The following is a 14,535-nucleotide window of genomic DNA, read 5'->3' on the forward strand; positions in this document are numbered from 1 at the left end:
TATGGTAGCCCTTCAATCATTCTTGTTGCTCATCTTTAAATTCATTTCTATTTCTTCACATCCTTCTAAAAGGAGCTGACTCAGATGGGCATAATATTCTGATAGGAGCATGACCAGTATTGAGCAGAGTGATTTTTTAGATCTGGTGTCCCATATGCTTTTCAGTACAACTAAACTCTGTTTATCTCTCCTTTTCTCTTTCTTCTTTTCTTCCTTTCTTATTTCTTTCTCACTTTCTTTTGACAAATACTTTTTATCACTATAACATTTTGATCTATGATCACTTTGACTCTTATATTCCAACTCACCTTCCAACTCACAAACATATTGGAATTTTGTTTTAAATTCTATACTCCCATTGAGCTATTCTTTCCTTATCATGCAATTGTTTTACCCCAAAAATGTTCCCAATGTGTTATTCATATCTTATAACTTTCTCTACTAATACTGGCTAATTTTTTAGAATTTTTCTTTCTAATATTTCAAGATTGTTTTGAAGTTTACCATCAGAGACTAATACTAGTATTTAGCTTCATAAGATCTACAGATTTAACTAGTGATATCTAAAAACCTTTCTTTAGATTTCTAATCATGTTATTAAACCCATATAATTCCACCACTAATTCTTGCAACTGCCTTCACTATGAGCTTCCAGTTTGGAACAGGTTAGTAATAACTAGCCATTGAGAACAGTACACCACCCCATATTTTCTTAGATAGCATGCCATATACAGTAGAAAAAAACATTTATTGAAATTAAAATAGGTGTATTTTATAAATGCTTCTTATGCTTAATGCTGTCATTCTGTCATAAAAAAGAATTAAATTGGTCTGATTTGTTTTTATAAAGTCAGACAGCCAGTTAAGCTCTTTTAGGGATTTCTAAGTTATAAATTGGTCATTTCTTTTACTTTATCTTCAGATATTGACATTAATTCTACGATTTTTAAATATGCTTTAGGAGAAAAGTTGGGTATATTCCCTGATGTCTCAAAATTATTATTACTAACTCCGCATTGCAATTTCTCAGTATCTTTAAATATTGCTTGAAGATATCATTCAAACTTGACTAATTTTAATATACCCAGTCTTTCTGTATATTTATTTTCCATTTAAGTTTGATTCAGCCTTTACAACTAGAACTTTCAGCAGTCAAATGTATATACTAAATCTTTACTATAGCAGAAAAATTTGATCTATTAAAATATTTTCTCTTAGTTGTATTCAATTATTATTTTTCTTTCCCTGTATGCTTGAAAATAAAATGTACTCTATATTCAACTAATTTTGTGTAATAAATTAGAGTATACTTGTCCTTAAACAAAGAATTCAAGCTCTATACATTTCTCTCAGTTTTGTTCTAAAAAATAAAGTCTCTTTTTAAAAGAAACACATTTTGCTGCTTTTAAAAATATCTCTATTTTTTAGTTGCGAACTTTAGGCTACTTCCCTACATATTATGTAGAGTCTGACCTATCCAGATAGGAAAATATAACAAAAATCATAAGAATATCTGCAGCCTTCTAAGTTACTTTCTCTCAGTTCTTCCCCTCAAACCAAAGAGAAGAAAAGCTGTGTTAAGAATTATCAAATACCTTCAAATTATTATAAAAATTCCTAATTGATCTTAAAGATAACAGCTTAATAATACTCTAGTCTCAATTTACTGACTCGTTTAAGAAGTCCCCTAGCTAAGGACAGGACCCCCACCATTACATTTTTCTGTGACAGTCTCATGCCACACCTTCCAAATCCCTAACCAACTTACCTCAAACTTCAGATCTCATTTTTTAAATGTTTAGAAGTGTAAGAACAGCATCAAACCATATAAGGTCTTAATAAATAATCCCAACAATATATATGAAACTTTCAAAAAGAAAATTATAAAACTCTATCAACCATATCTCCCCCACATTAACATGAACAGAGGTGCTATTCCTTCGCTTCTCCTGTACCCCACCCTGAGACTGTGGGATGGAGACCTGCCAATCATTCCTGCCCAACACTAAACAAATGTCTACATAGTTAGAGAGAGTTTGGCAGGGGATGGAGTGGGGGCGGGGGGGGGGGGTGATTACAGAGAGAAGATTGCTGAAGAAAGGGTTCATGAATTTGTGTCTGAAATCCTGGGCAAATTCCCAAGAGGCCACTGTGTGAAACCAACCAAAATCAACACAGCCAGTGATTAGAGAATTGAACTCTGATGAGGAATACCTCCACATTTCAGATTAGCCTCTGGGTACATACAAGTAGGGTGTATCAGACTAGCATTGCAAAGGCTTTGAAGACTAAATTGATATTGGAAGCACAAACCACAAAAGTGGGCCAGGAAGTGTGTTCTCAACCTAAACCTGTCAACTGCCAACGAAAATAGAAGATCTAAATAAAGAACCATAATGTCATAACATTATGTTCAAAATGTATAGGATACAGTCCAATTTTTTTTTGTCATACAAAGAACTAGGAACATCTCAACTCAAATAAAAAAGGAAAATCAACAAATGCCAATATCAAGATGGCACGAATGTTGGAATTCTCTAACAAGGATTTTAAAGCAGCTATCCTAAAAATGTTTCAACAGACAACTGCGATCACTCGTGAAACAAATGGAAAAATAGTCTCGGCAAAGAAATAGAAGATATAAAAAGAACCAATTGCAAGTTTTAGAACTTAAAATTACAAGAAATGGGAGAAAAACTCACTAGATGGGTGTGTGGTAGGTATAATTCTGGCCTAAAGATCTCCACATCCTAATCCCGGAAACTTTTGAATATGTGGGGTTATTTGGCAAAGAGAACTTAAGGTTCCAGATGAAATTGTGGTTGTTTTGACATGATTCTCTTTGAGATGGAAAGATCATCCTAAATTTTTCTGGGTGGGCCCAATGTTTTCACAGAGAGGTAACAAGTAGGAGACGGAGGTAGAAGAGTCCGTCAAAGTCAGAGAAGACAAGGTGACAATAGGGGTTGGAATGGAATGCTGAATAACTTGAAGATGAAAGGGGCCACGAGCCAAGGAATGTGGGCAGCCTCCCAAATGGAAAGGGCGAGGAAATGGATTCTGCCCTAAACTCTTCAAAAGGGAACCCAGTCCTGCCAACACCTGAGTTTTAGTCCAGTGATATTCATCTTGGAGTTTGACTTAAAAATACATATGGCTAAACTTGTGTTGTTTCAAGATGCAAAATTTTAGTAATTTCTTAGAGCAGTAATGAATAACTAATACAGATACCATATCAATTCTCTTCAAAAGAACCCGTAGATTCAAAATCAATTCAGCCCAGCTGGCATGGCTCAGTGGTTGAACATCAACATATGAACCAGGAGGTCAGGGTTTGATTCTCAGTCAGGACACATGCCCGGGTTGTGGGCTCTATCCCCAGTGTGGGGCATGCAGGAGGCAACCAATCAATGATTCTCTTCATTGAAGTTCCTGTCTCTCTCTCCCTCTCCTTTCCATTCTGAAGTCAATACAAATATGTATATATTTTTAAATCATTTCAATCAGATTCTGAAAAGGTTTTTTAGGAAACTTGACAGGCTATTTTTAAAAGTGTATTTAGAAGAATGTAGAGATAGAAAATAACCAAGACAAAATAAAAGAACAAGAACTGTCATACTTTTTCCATAAACATATGGCCTCTGTCATGACTATTGCTTTGATTTTGTTTATTATTCAATTATTTAGAAACATAAAAAGTCATTCTTAGCTCAAGGGATGTATTAAAACAGACTACCAATAGATTTGGCCCATGAGCCATAGTTTGCCAATCTCAGACTTAAAACATGAATAAGCCTCACAATCATACTAAGAAAAAAAAAGTTATAGATGAATACATGTAGTGTGGAACTACTCAAATAAGACTATAAAATGTGCAAAATACTATTTACTCATACACACACACATAATCACATGCATATAAGCATACAGAAATGTTCAGAGATTAAATTACAAGCCCCAAATTCAGAACACTGGTGATTTCTGATAAGAGGAATGAGAGTAAGGACACAGGTGGAAGGCTTCGGTGCTCTCAGTGATATTTATTTCTAAAAACTGAATTTTTAAATTTGTATTACAGATGCTGCAATTTTGTATGCATCTGATATAATTCACAATATGACACCATTCTTGGTAGATTTTTGCTCTGAGAGGCAAGGGATGGTTCCTCAAGTTAGCATGGGACAAAGAGATCTTCCTCAGTGGATGGTGCTTTCCAAGTTCATCCTAGCGGAGGGCTCTCCATACCCACCCCATAAATTTTGGACACCTGGTTTTCTTGAACCAGAAAGAGCAGGTCCAATTTGTCATTGTGTCTGTGACTAGGAAGCCTGGCTTGTCTCCCAATGACTAGAGGTTTTTCAAAAGTTTACCGTCAACACACCATCACCTGTCTCAGTCACTTTGGGGTTCAGGCTTTTAGGACTATACACCAAGACCCTGCAGTCCACCGTGGTGTCCTTTTCTAGTGCTCGGTACCTGTGGCCACAGCCCTACTCCATTGAGTTCTAGGAATCTCCTCTCCCCTTCTACTCATTTATTGCTTCAAACTTTGGGGTATGGTAGGAATACAGGATGGACAGAAAACAGGAGAAGGGGTCTGGCACAGACATTCTAAACTACAGCAGGTTGAGGGCCGGGAAGGGGCTAGGGCACACAGCAGCTGGGCATGCAAGACAAAGAAGAGGACCTGGTCAGGCAAGAGTGGACATTAGGACTTCCAAGAAGGACAGGCACATCCCAGGAAGGAAAGCGGACCCGGGAAATCCGGGGTGGGCAGCATGTTGGATTGAGAGTGGCCAGTGTCATCAATAGGAAGCTTCAAGAATCAGGGTACAAGCTGCAGGCCTGGGTGTCAGAAGCAGAGATCCCCGGACTCATTTGAGGACAGCCGGGCAGTGAGAACCAAGACAGAGGGCCCAGGGGCCCAGGGACATCACAGGGCTCTTGGGTCTGGGAAGCCTGCATATTACATTCCACGGATGAAAGGATCGAGCTATTTCAGTACCGCCCATCTGTTGTCTGAATTGGTCCCGGAGCCAGGGCAGAGCTGACTGAGCCTTGTGATGAATGGGGAGACCTGGCCCGGGTCCTGCGATCTGGGGAAGGTCACAGGCAGGGAAAGAGGATCCCCCTCTGCTCAGGCGTGTCTATTTCCCGCCTCTCCCTCCCGTCCCTACCCGGGCGTTAATTATTTGCACTCACATCCACAGCACATTTTTCAGATTCATTGCTGGTACAAAGAAAGCGACACAAAATGAAGTTGTGTTATTGTCTTTTTTAAACGGTGCGTCTTTGTTGGAAAACTGCTTAAGTTTTTGAACTGTCTCCCCATCGGGCATGATGAATGTGGTACATGGGGGGGGGGGGGGGGCAGAGGGAGCGGAATCCGTGTCTGCGGCAGGTTACCTGCAGGCATTTATCTTTGCTTCCCCCGCCCCCGCCCCCCCCCCCCCCCCCCGTGCATGCGCTGAGCCTGAGGGTAACCTGCCACTTTATTTTTTTCTTTTGTAACAAATTAAGCTTCATTTTGTGTGTGTGTGTGTGTGTGTGTGTGTGTGTGTGTGTGTGTGTCTAGAATCCGGAAGGGACTGAGCAGTCTGCGGCCTCCCACACCAGCTGCCACGGCAGGAAGGAGCGGGGTGACAGCTTCCAGCAGATCCGGAATGACTGTTCTAACGGGGCTGCGGCCGAGGTAACGAGCAGGAAGAAATTGGCTGCCAGGAAAGGCAGGCTCTCGCTCCCTCTGACCTCCTGCGACACGATGTAGCATTTAGCTTCTGGCTTCCTGTGGCATCTCCTCCCTGCTCTGATTTATTCCCACCTTTGCAAGTCGCAGAGGTCTGTGCAGGAGAGGCGCTGGGAGCTGTTCTCGTTCACTGAGGAGCAAAGCTGCGATCCCCACCAGCGGAGCATCTCCCGCGAGTGGGCGGCGTGAGGCAAGAGCAGGCGTGTGGATGTGATGCCGGGAGGAGGTGATATTTACCTGGATTGAAAACTCTTCTATGATGAGCATCGTTTAGATGAGAATGGGAACAGAACGCGGGCTCCGTGCCGGGCCAGGAGAGCTGCTGAGCACACAGCGCTGAGAAGGGCGGTGCGTCCGCGAGGACTGTTACTGTGTGTATGTACGAGGGCACGATGCTCCACCGGAGGGGATGAAACGTACCTTCGCTGGTTTGCTCGGTCAGCCTCTTCAGCTGAAAAAGCCTGGAGGTATGGACTAGTGACAGTGGCGCAAACAGAGAGAGTGAAAGAGCCACGCGGGCTTGTGTGGGAGTCACATATCCAGCTGCAGCCGAGAAAGACTCCCCAAACCCTGGCAACATCGGCGCAGTGCCTGCTGGGGCCCGAACTGCGATTCTGGCTTTCCTGCTCCTTGAACACGAGTTATGCCCACAGCTGCCCTGTTGGGTGAATGCTGCATAAGACAGCGGGGCTGTCTGCAAGGAGATTATAGTTCAGTTGGGCAACAAAACACACACACACACACACACACACACACACATCATTAAACATGCAAGGCAGGACATTCACAGGAGTTGCTGAAATAATTTAGATGCTAAGGACAATATTGGAAGAATTTAGCCACTCTCCAAAATTTAAATTTATAATTATATGTATATATTTTATGTGCATGATAAAAAAATGTTTACTTTTTTTCCCCTAACGCAGTTAGAAAGTCTCCGTTTCCTTATTTCTACGACTTTCTCCATGTCAAAGCTACACTGTGGACCACAGAACTGGAAGGAAGCATTTGTCTTCACCTCCCGCCCACTGTGTGGATGCGCCCCTAGTGGTTCCGCTGTGGATTCCAGGTGTCATGGACCCCTCAGTGCATGGTGTGGCCTGTCAGTGCCGGACACTGAGTACAGTGTGGAGGAGGTCCGAGAAAACAGGCAGGTCCGAGCTGGACTCTGTGCTGGGACAATGCCAAAGGTTTCACCTCTTCTCACATCTGGTTCATGGGAAGTTCAACAACAGCAGGGCTCTTGTCTTGTCATCAACATTGTATCCTCCCACCTAGAGGGCTGGGCAGAAAGAACAGATACTAGCAGACCTGCTCAGTCAGTATCTGTTGAACGGATAAGTGAATGAGGGAATCTGTACGGCAAATCTGTGACGCCTGTCATTATAATCACCCCTTCTTACTGATGGGGCCCTGAGACCCAAAGACTGAACTAGATGCACATGGTCACACAACAAATACAGAGTCACCTGTATTCTAAACTAATGAGGTCTAACCTCCAAGACCAGGTTCTTCCCACATTAACATTGTTTCTGAAAGGCAGAGGAGACAGCCCACGCCTGCCCTCAAAGGGCTTACCGACCAGCAGGGCAACGGTGCTGAGCATGCAGAGACAAGCGCTAACAGCCCAAGGGGGGCTGCGATTAAAAGCAAAGAGGATGGGCGCAGTGAGCACCGGAGCACCTGACTGTCCCAGCCCTCCTTACGCTCACCCCCTCCAGCACCCCGTCTCCTGTCTCTGGCTGCGGCCCCTGACCCGCTCACTCCCACATCCACATCACCAAGGGGAAGGAAAGTAACAGCTAACACACTGGGTTTTTGTCTAACCATGTTTTTCCAGCTCAACATAACCTCAGCAAAAGAATATAAACAAACAAACAGGCAGTTGTCTATAGGGAAGGCCAGGGGAAAGATGAATGTCAATAGGCAACGTCAGAGACAAAGAGGTCAAAACTGAAGGAAGGACCACTGTGCGTTTTCAGTAGAACCACTGGTGTCCAGCAACGGCCACATGTGGCAGATGTTGACCTCCACCAGCAAAATGGATCTGGTATATGCGACATACTGTTTAATATTAAAATAAACTATTTAAATCAAATTTCTTAACACAACCATCTCATCTCTATCAACAGCGATACCAAATCCAAAATCTGAGTGAAATCTCATGAGAATTCTACATAAATGCCTAGATTTCTTTTTCTTTGGGAAAAAACAACAACCAACAGACCCTTGGTCTGAGGACCCAGAAGAAAGTGGGATTGCTCTCCTTGAATAGTGGTTACTCTGATGAAAGTAGTTTTGGAAATAAGAAGTCAAAACCATTTTGAACGTAGGACCTGAAACAGCATCCACTGACTATCATAAAACCATCTCTGGAAACGGTGTCCAGGAACCAAGGATGATATAATTCGCCAACTGAAACTTCTATACATACAACATTGTGGTTCATTCTGGGACCTACCCCTTTTCCCCATTTGGGAAGAGTCTGCCTTTCTGGGCCTCCGATCCTTCATGTGCAGAGTCAAGGCAGTCATTCTCAGCTCTTCGAGGTCCTGGCAGACAACATCGTTTTCATCATCACTGGAAAGAAAGACATTAAATAATTAAGCGATTAAAACCTACAACTTTACTTCACATGAAAGTTCATGGCCCTGGAAATCGCATCTCTGTCTGCCAATTATCATGCTACTGGGGCGCATCATTGTTCCCAATACACAGTCCACTATAGAGCATCAGAAAGTCGAAGACAAGGAGAGTCCTGGCGGCCAACTACATCAAATGCTTTGTTTTCCGTTGAAGAGGTCCAGACTGGTTTAACTCAGTTAAGGTATATAACTAGAATGAAAATTCACATTTTTAAAATCTTACTTCAATGTTATTTCCATCACACCAAATAAAAATATCTAAATAATGAGAAAATAAGTAGATCTCTATTTGGAATTCAACTGCTCAGGGATACCCAGTCACTTGCCCTAACCAAACTTCTCTAAGATGAGGGATGCAGAGAAATCAGGTTTGTTAGTAGATTGGGTAACTGACTCACAAAGAGACAGTGTTGGCCATGATCCATGTCCTGAACGGCCTTTCAAAACACCTATAGTGACCTTTATGAAATAGGCTGCTGGTGTTGAGGAGGATAAATGATTAACAATTATAGGGACTCCATTTGAATCATGCCTGGGTCAAATATCGATTGCAAGGCAAGAAACCTCAGTACAACCTCCCAAAGTAAGGTAGATTCTATAAAGAATTTTAAGGATGAACAGATTTCCAGAGCCTGAATATGTAGACAAGATAACGGTATAAGGAAGACATTCACAGATTACCAAGAACCAAGATATTTTTTGGTGAGTAGAGTCTATATAGGAAAATGTAGTTTGAGGTAAAATAGCACCAGACAGTTAAGGATAGTTTTCAAGTTTCAGAAGATTTTAAATCAGGAAATGGGGAGGATGATAGATACAAACATAGTGTTTGAGGTATCCAAGATTCAAATAAAGCAATCAGGGAGGAAGTGGAGAATACATCTGAAGAAATTGAGGATAATGAAATAAGGATGCCCTCATCTAAGAACAAATGGAGGGGAGAAGTGATGAAGGCCCAATCCAGCATGCATAACCGCTTCAAATAAACATTAAAGACTTACAGACCCAGTGGCCAGATGGGAACACTTGGCAGTTGTGAGGACTGTGATATAATTAACATGGAATGGACCAGAGAGACTTGCTGCCAAGCAAAAACTCTGTATAGGAAGGATATGGTGCAGGCGCACAGGAGGGGATGGAAAGAAATTGAGGAACTCTATGGGGAAAAAAAAATACAATAGAATCACTGGAGGGTAGAAATGCCATAGACCAGTTCCCTACCAGTGGGGGATACGTGCCAAAACCTCCAGTGGAAGCCTGACACCAGGGATTGTACCAACCCTATGTCTACTGTGTGTTTTTCCTGCATACACATACCTACGATACAGTGTAATCTATGAATTAGGCACAGCACAAGATTAACAACAATAATGAGATGGAACCACTATAACAATATACTGTAATGAGAGTTAGGTAAATGTGGTCTCTCTCTGTCAAAGTATCTGATAACTGACTAAGGGTGGGTAGGATACACACGTGGAACCACTGGGCAAAGGGCTGGTGCACGTCCTGCCCCAATGGGGTGGGTCGTGGGAGATTTCATAACGCTACTATTTATGAAATGTTTATTTTTGGAATACTTCATTTAATATTTTCGGACCACAGTTGACAGTGGGTAACTGAAACTGTGGAAAGTAAAACCATGGACAAGGGAGGACTCCTGTACTTAAATATCAAGATAAGAGGTTAGCCTATTTCAGTATAATCTGCAAGCAAAGTGAAGTTTTAAAAAACAGAAAACAAAAAATGATACTATTTGAAAAGACACCATATTAAAAATCAATGTGCCCAAGTAGAAAAATATAAGGAATATCATACATAGCAGAACAAATGCAAAATTTAAAAAAAAAAATTGTAAGCTTAAAAAATTGGGGGACATTTCTGAGGGACTAATCCTAATATTAAAATCTGTGTTAGAATCATGGGAGGCAGAAAGACGGCGAGAGAATCGATGAGGCCAACTGATTGATGATCACAATATGGAAAGTGCAGGCAGGTCTGAAAAGGAGGTTGCGGAATGAATCAGTTTATAAAGGAAGGCATCACCAACAATCTCACTTCTAAATTAACTTTTGAAGCAGATCAGTCACAGGTACAAAATCAAAGAGCAATAAATAAACAATATGTTCTTGGCTGGATCAAGAATGCATTTTTGTCATGATTTTCTTTCCCAAACTTGAATGATCACTAGGAATAAATGGGCTCTCTCCAAGAGGTTAGATAGAGGAAACACCGGTGGGAATTCTGGATCCACTGAAATGTGTATAGACAGATCAATTCCATGGAGGCCTCCGAGGTGCCTGTCACACTGCTAATGTGACAGGCACCGAGGAGGAAGGACCAAAGGATATGACTGCCTAGACGTTTCTAAATAGAATAATCTCTTGTCAGAAAGGCAAGAGAGCTTGTGCACTTCCCTAATACTGGGAAAGAGAATCCGTTTGATGTCCACCCTTTCAATACTCAGTGACACTCGGGAAAGATTCCATTTTTAAAAACTATGTGCATTTAATAACATGTGTAACTACAAAAGCAGTATCTATTCTTATAGGAAATGCGAAAACAGAGAAGCAAAATGAATAAAATTAAAATCATCCGCAATCTAGATCACAGAGATGTTCACTGTTAATATTTTGCTGAATATCATTTGGGATCAAACACAGAAGTTAATTAACTGTTTTATCTTGGAAAAGAACTGACACTGGCTCAAAAAAAATGAGAAAGAGAGAGATAGAGAAGGATAAATATTTTTTTAAATGGTTCCAACTCACAAATGGATGCTAAGATGTAACAAGAGACTGTTTACAATAAAATCCTCAGGTTTGCCCATGACACTAAGTTCTTTTTAATAATGAAATATCATGCCATTATGCAGAGGAAACGGTGAAAATTTCACAAGTCTGCGTATGGGAGCAGAAAACTGGCAGATGGAATTCCTCATAGGCAAGTGTAAGAGAACACATTCAGGGACTGTAAGACCAATTATTCTGGAAAAAGGGATGGAACCCGGGGTTTCAGTCACCATCTAGAACAGTGATGGCAAACCTTTTGAGCTCGGCGTGTCAGCATTTTGAAAAACCCTAACTTAACTCTGGTGCCGTGTCACATATAGAAATTTTTTGATATTTGCAGCCATAGTAAAACAAAGACTTATATTTTTGATATTTATTTTTTATATTTAAATGCCATTTAACAAAGAAAAATCAACCAAAAAAATGAGTTCGCGTGTCACCTCTGACACGCGTGTCATAGGTTCGCCATCACTGCTCTAGGACATGGAGCATGCCACCACTATAGCTACACCTTAAAGACAATGTCCTTAAGTGACGCGGAAGCCAATATTCTCGTTCTCTTCTCTAAAATAATCTTATATCCACAGCTCTTGCTTTGCCAATTCTGCCTTAATAAGGGCCCAAATAATTCAAAGAAAAGATCAAAGAGGTCAAAGAAGTAAACACACGTGCCTATTAGAATCCGTGTTAATAACCGCATTCTCCAATCTGTAAAAGCTAATTGTGATAGCTGAAATCTAAATGAGATGAAGTCTATATAATTGAGTGGTATTTCTAGGTTCGATGAGGTTACTTAACAAGGGACGCACAGACTTTGGAAGGTCTATAAACCCCTCAAAATGGCATGCATGTTTTTCCATATCTGCATATAAATAGATGTATAAATAAAACTATCTATGTTTGTCATACATATATTTCTTCTGTTGATTCTGTTGAGCAAGTGCATAGTTATCATCATATACTTACAGGATTCATAGCCCAAAAAGTTCAAGAACTAGTTGTCTAGTTGCGAAGATTGTGGATTTGGACACTAATTTTTGGGAGCGGACTTTGAAACTTGAAAGAGAAAGTGTTCAGACAAATTAAGTTGTATTTACCCACGGAAAACAACTGTGTGGAGCTCCTTTCCCTCGGAAGTGCTATAGAATAAGGAGACATTTTTAGGGAATATTTGAGGAAGCTCTCGAAGCTTATGTATGATATTGGGGTTCCTTGGGACAAAGACTATCCCCAGTGCTTGGAACAGGCCTGGCACATAGTAGGCACTCAGTAAATACTTGTAGTGCGCTCAGGGGCTGGATGGGTTTGGGTGGCATGATCAGAGGCAGTGGCTGCTTGAATGCCGGATCCGTCTCTGGTGGCATTTCTGATATTCATAAGGGTGAGGCCGTTTCCTCCTTTGCCTCCCTCATCCTCATCTTATTTTCTTGCTCGGCCATCTACCACCTTGAAGGCATCCAGATTGTGGAGAACATGCGCCATGCCAGCAAAGAATTATGCTAATTTGGCCTTGGAGGGACACAGGGGAAAAAAAAAACAACCTAAAAATAAAATATCAAAGCAATAAAAAGCTTATAAGAGTTTATGAACATAAAACATGTACCACTGTTAAATGGAATACTGTCAAGCAGATTAATTAGTTAACATTTGGAAAGTGCACTGAAGATGAAAATTGCCAAATAAGGTCTTTGTACAGTGAACCAGTTTCTCACTTGTTACAATGGGGTGGCATGAGAGACAGGTTCACAAATAACTGAGACAATGGGCATGGCCAAGAAGCTCTAGAGGGCCCTGAGGAGGCTGAGTCCAGCAGAGCCCTTCCCTAGGGTTTCAGTAGAGCGTGCTTCCCGAGTGCCTGTGAGCTTAGAGCTGCGGGACAACACTGAAGTTCTCTGCTTCTGTTTGCCAATTCCTCCCACACTCTTGGGCTTGAAGTCCACTACACTAGGTCCCTTATAGGGTTCCTCTTAGGACCAACTGAAGACTTCATAAATAGCCTTGTTAGCTCATTCCAACCTTAACTTAGATTTTGTTGAAATGGGGTTTTAATGATGTTAAAATAGTGAGCTATCCAAATATTCTTGCAACCCAGCATGATAAGAACCAGAGCTCAGTACCAAGGGCTACCTCTCTCTTGTGCAATCAGAACAGATACGCTCCCTGGAGGAAGAGTCAGTGAAGGGAGACTCTCGAATCAGAAATCGTCGCTGAAACCTGTTTGGCTCAGTGGATAGAGCGTCGGCCTGCGGACTGGAAGGTTCCAGGTTAGATTCCGGTCAAGGGCATGTACCTGAGTTGCAGGCACATCTCCAGTAGGAGATATGCAGGAGGCGGCTGATCGATGTTTCTCTCTCATCGATGTTTCTGACTCTCTATCTCTCTCCCTTCCTCTCTGTAAAAAATCAATAAAATATATATATATATATATATATATATATATATATATATATATAAAAGAAATCGTCCAGACTCAGTAGGCAGTAGCATCTGAAACCAAACTCTTTCAGTAGGATTTGTCTCTGAAAGAAAAAAATATTTGTTCCACCTGTTTGATATAGTTTTACGTGTCTATACAGCATTTTTATTTGGGCCAGCATTTGTTTTGATTTGATTAAATTTTAAGGTTCTTCCTACTTCCAAAAGGACTGAGGAAGCTTATAGATTAAAACAAAGCACAGAAAAACTAAAGAACTTAGAGATAAGTAGGACAGATAAAGGATTCCTATGCTGGAATTCATAAGACACAGTATAGTTTAGTAGAAAAAAGTATAGAAACTAAAGTTTACAAATCCTGGGCTCTAGCCATAACTCTGTCCCCAAAGAACTGTGCAGTCTTGTGCAATCTTTATTCCATTGGCAAAACAAAGTCTGGAAGTTTAAAAAATAGTATTCTGGCATCAGTATGTCAGACAAAATGGAGTGGGTGAGATTGTGAAAGGAACCGTTAAAAGGGGAAATTGTAACCCAATTGCAGGGGTATTGGCAGTAGAAATTGAAAGAGAAAAAGGAGAAAAGCTATTCACAGAACTTAGAAATCGACTAGATAAGAGAATGAGCAAGAATGACTCCAAGTTGACTTCGAGCTTTGTGGCTGGGAACGTGCTCCTGCCGTGAATAGGAACAAGAGAAACGTTTCTAGGAGAGGGAGGGAGGCCAGGACTGAGGAGGACAATCTCAGTCTTGCCCGGTAGAGTTTGAGATGATGGAAACCATCCAAGTGAAATATCTCAGAGTTGTGTCTGGGGTGAGCTGGACCGGAGGTGGGGTGTTGTCCCGCAATGTCTGGCCTTTCCTAACAATAGCTAAAAAAAAAGTAAAAGGTTCCAAATTGTTCTTCCCCTTAAAGTACTAA

General features: G+C 41.2%; 1 long non-coding RNA gene across 2 annotated transcripts in view; it reads right to left on the reverse strand.

The window, feature by feature from the left end:
- Positions 1 to 14,535, reverse strand: part of LOC139013005 (uncharacterized) — a 43,007-nt gene that overhangs the window by 4,651 nt on the left and 23,821 nt on the right. The window contains exons 2-3 of one of the 2 annotated variants that reach the window (XR_011471917.1): positions 8,208 to 8,326; positions 6,185 to 7,028 (exon numbers count right to left, since the gene is read on the reverse strand). This is a non-coding gene — a long non-coding RNA (uncharacterized lncRNA). Of the gene's footprint in view, positions 1 to 6,184; positions 7,029 to 8,207; positions 8,327 to 14,535 lie in introns of those variants that run through there. The other variant, XR_011471918.1, reaches the window with a different exon arrangement.

The sequence above is a fragment of the Myotis yumanensis genome, unplaced genomic scaffold (genome assembly GCF_028538775.1).
Source record: "Myotis yumanensis isolate MYYU_CA2020_CCGP unplaced genomic scaffold, mMyoYum1.0.hap1 SCAF_6, whole genome shotgun sequence".
NCBI lineage: Eukaryota > Metazoa > Chordata > Mammalia > Chiroptera > Vespertilionidae > Myotis > Myotis yumanensis.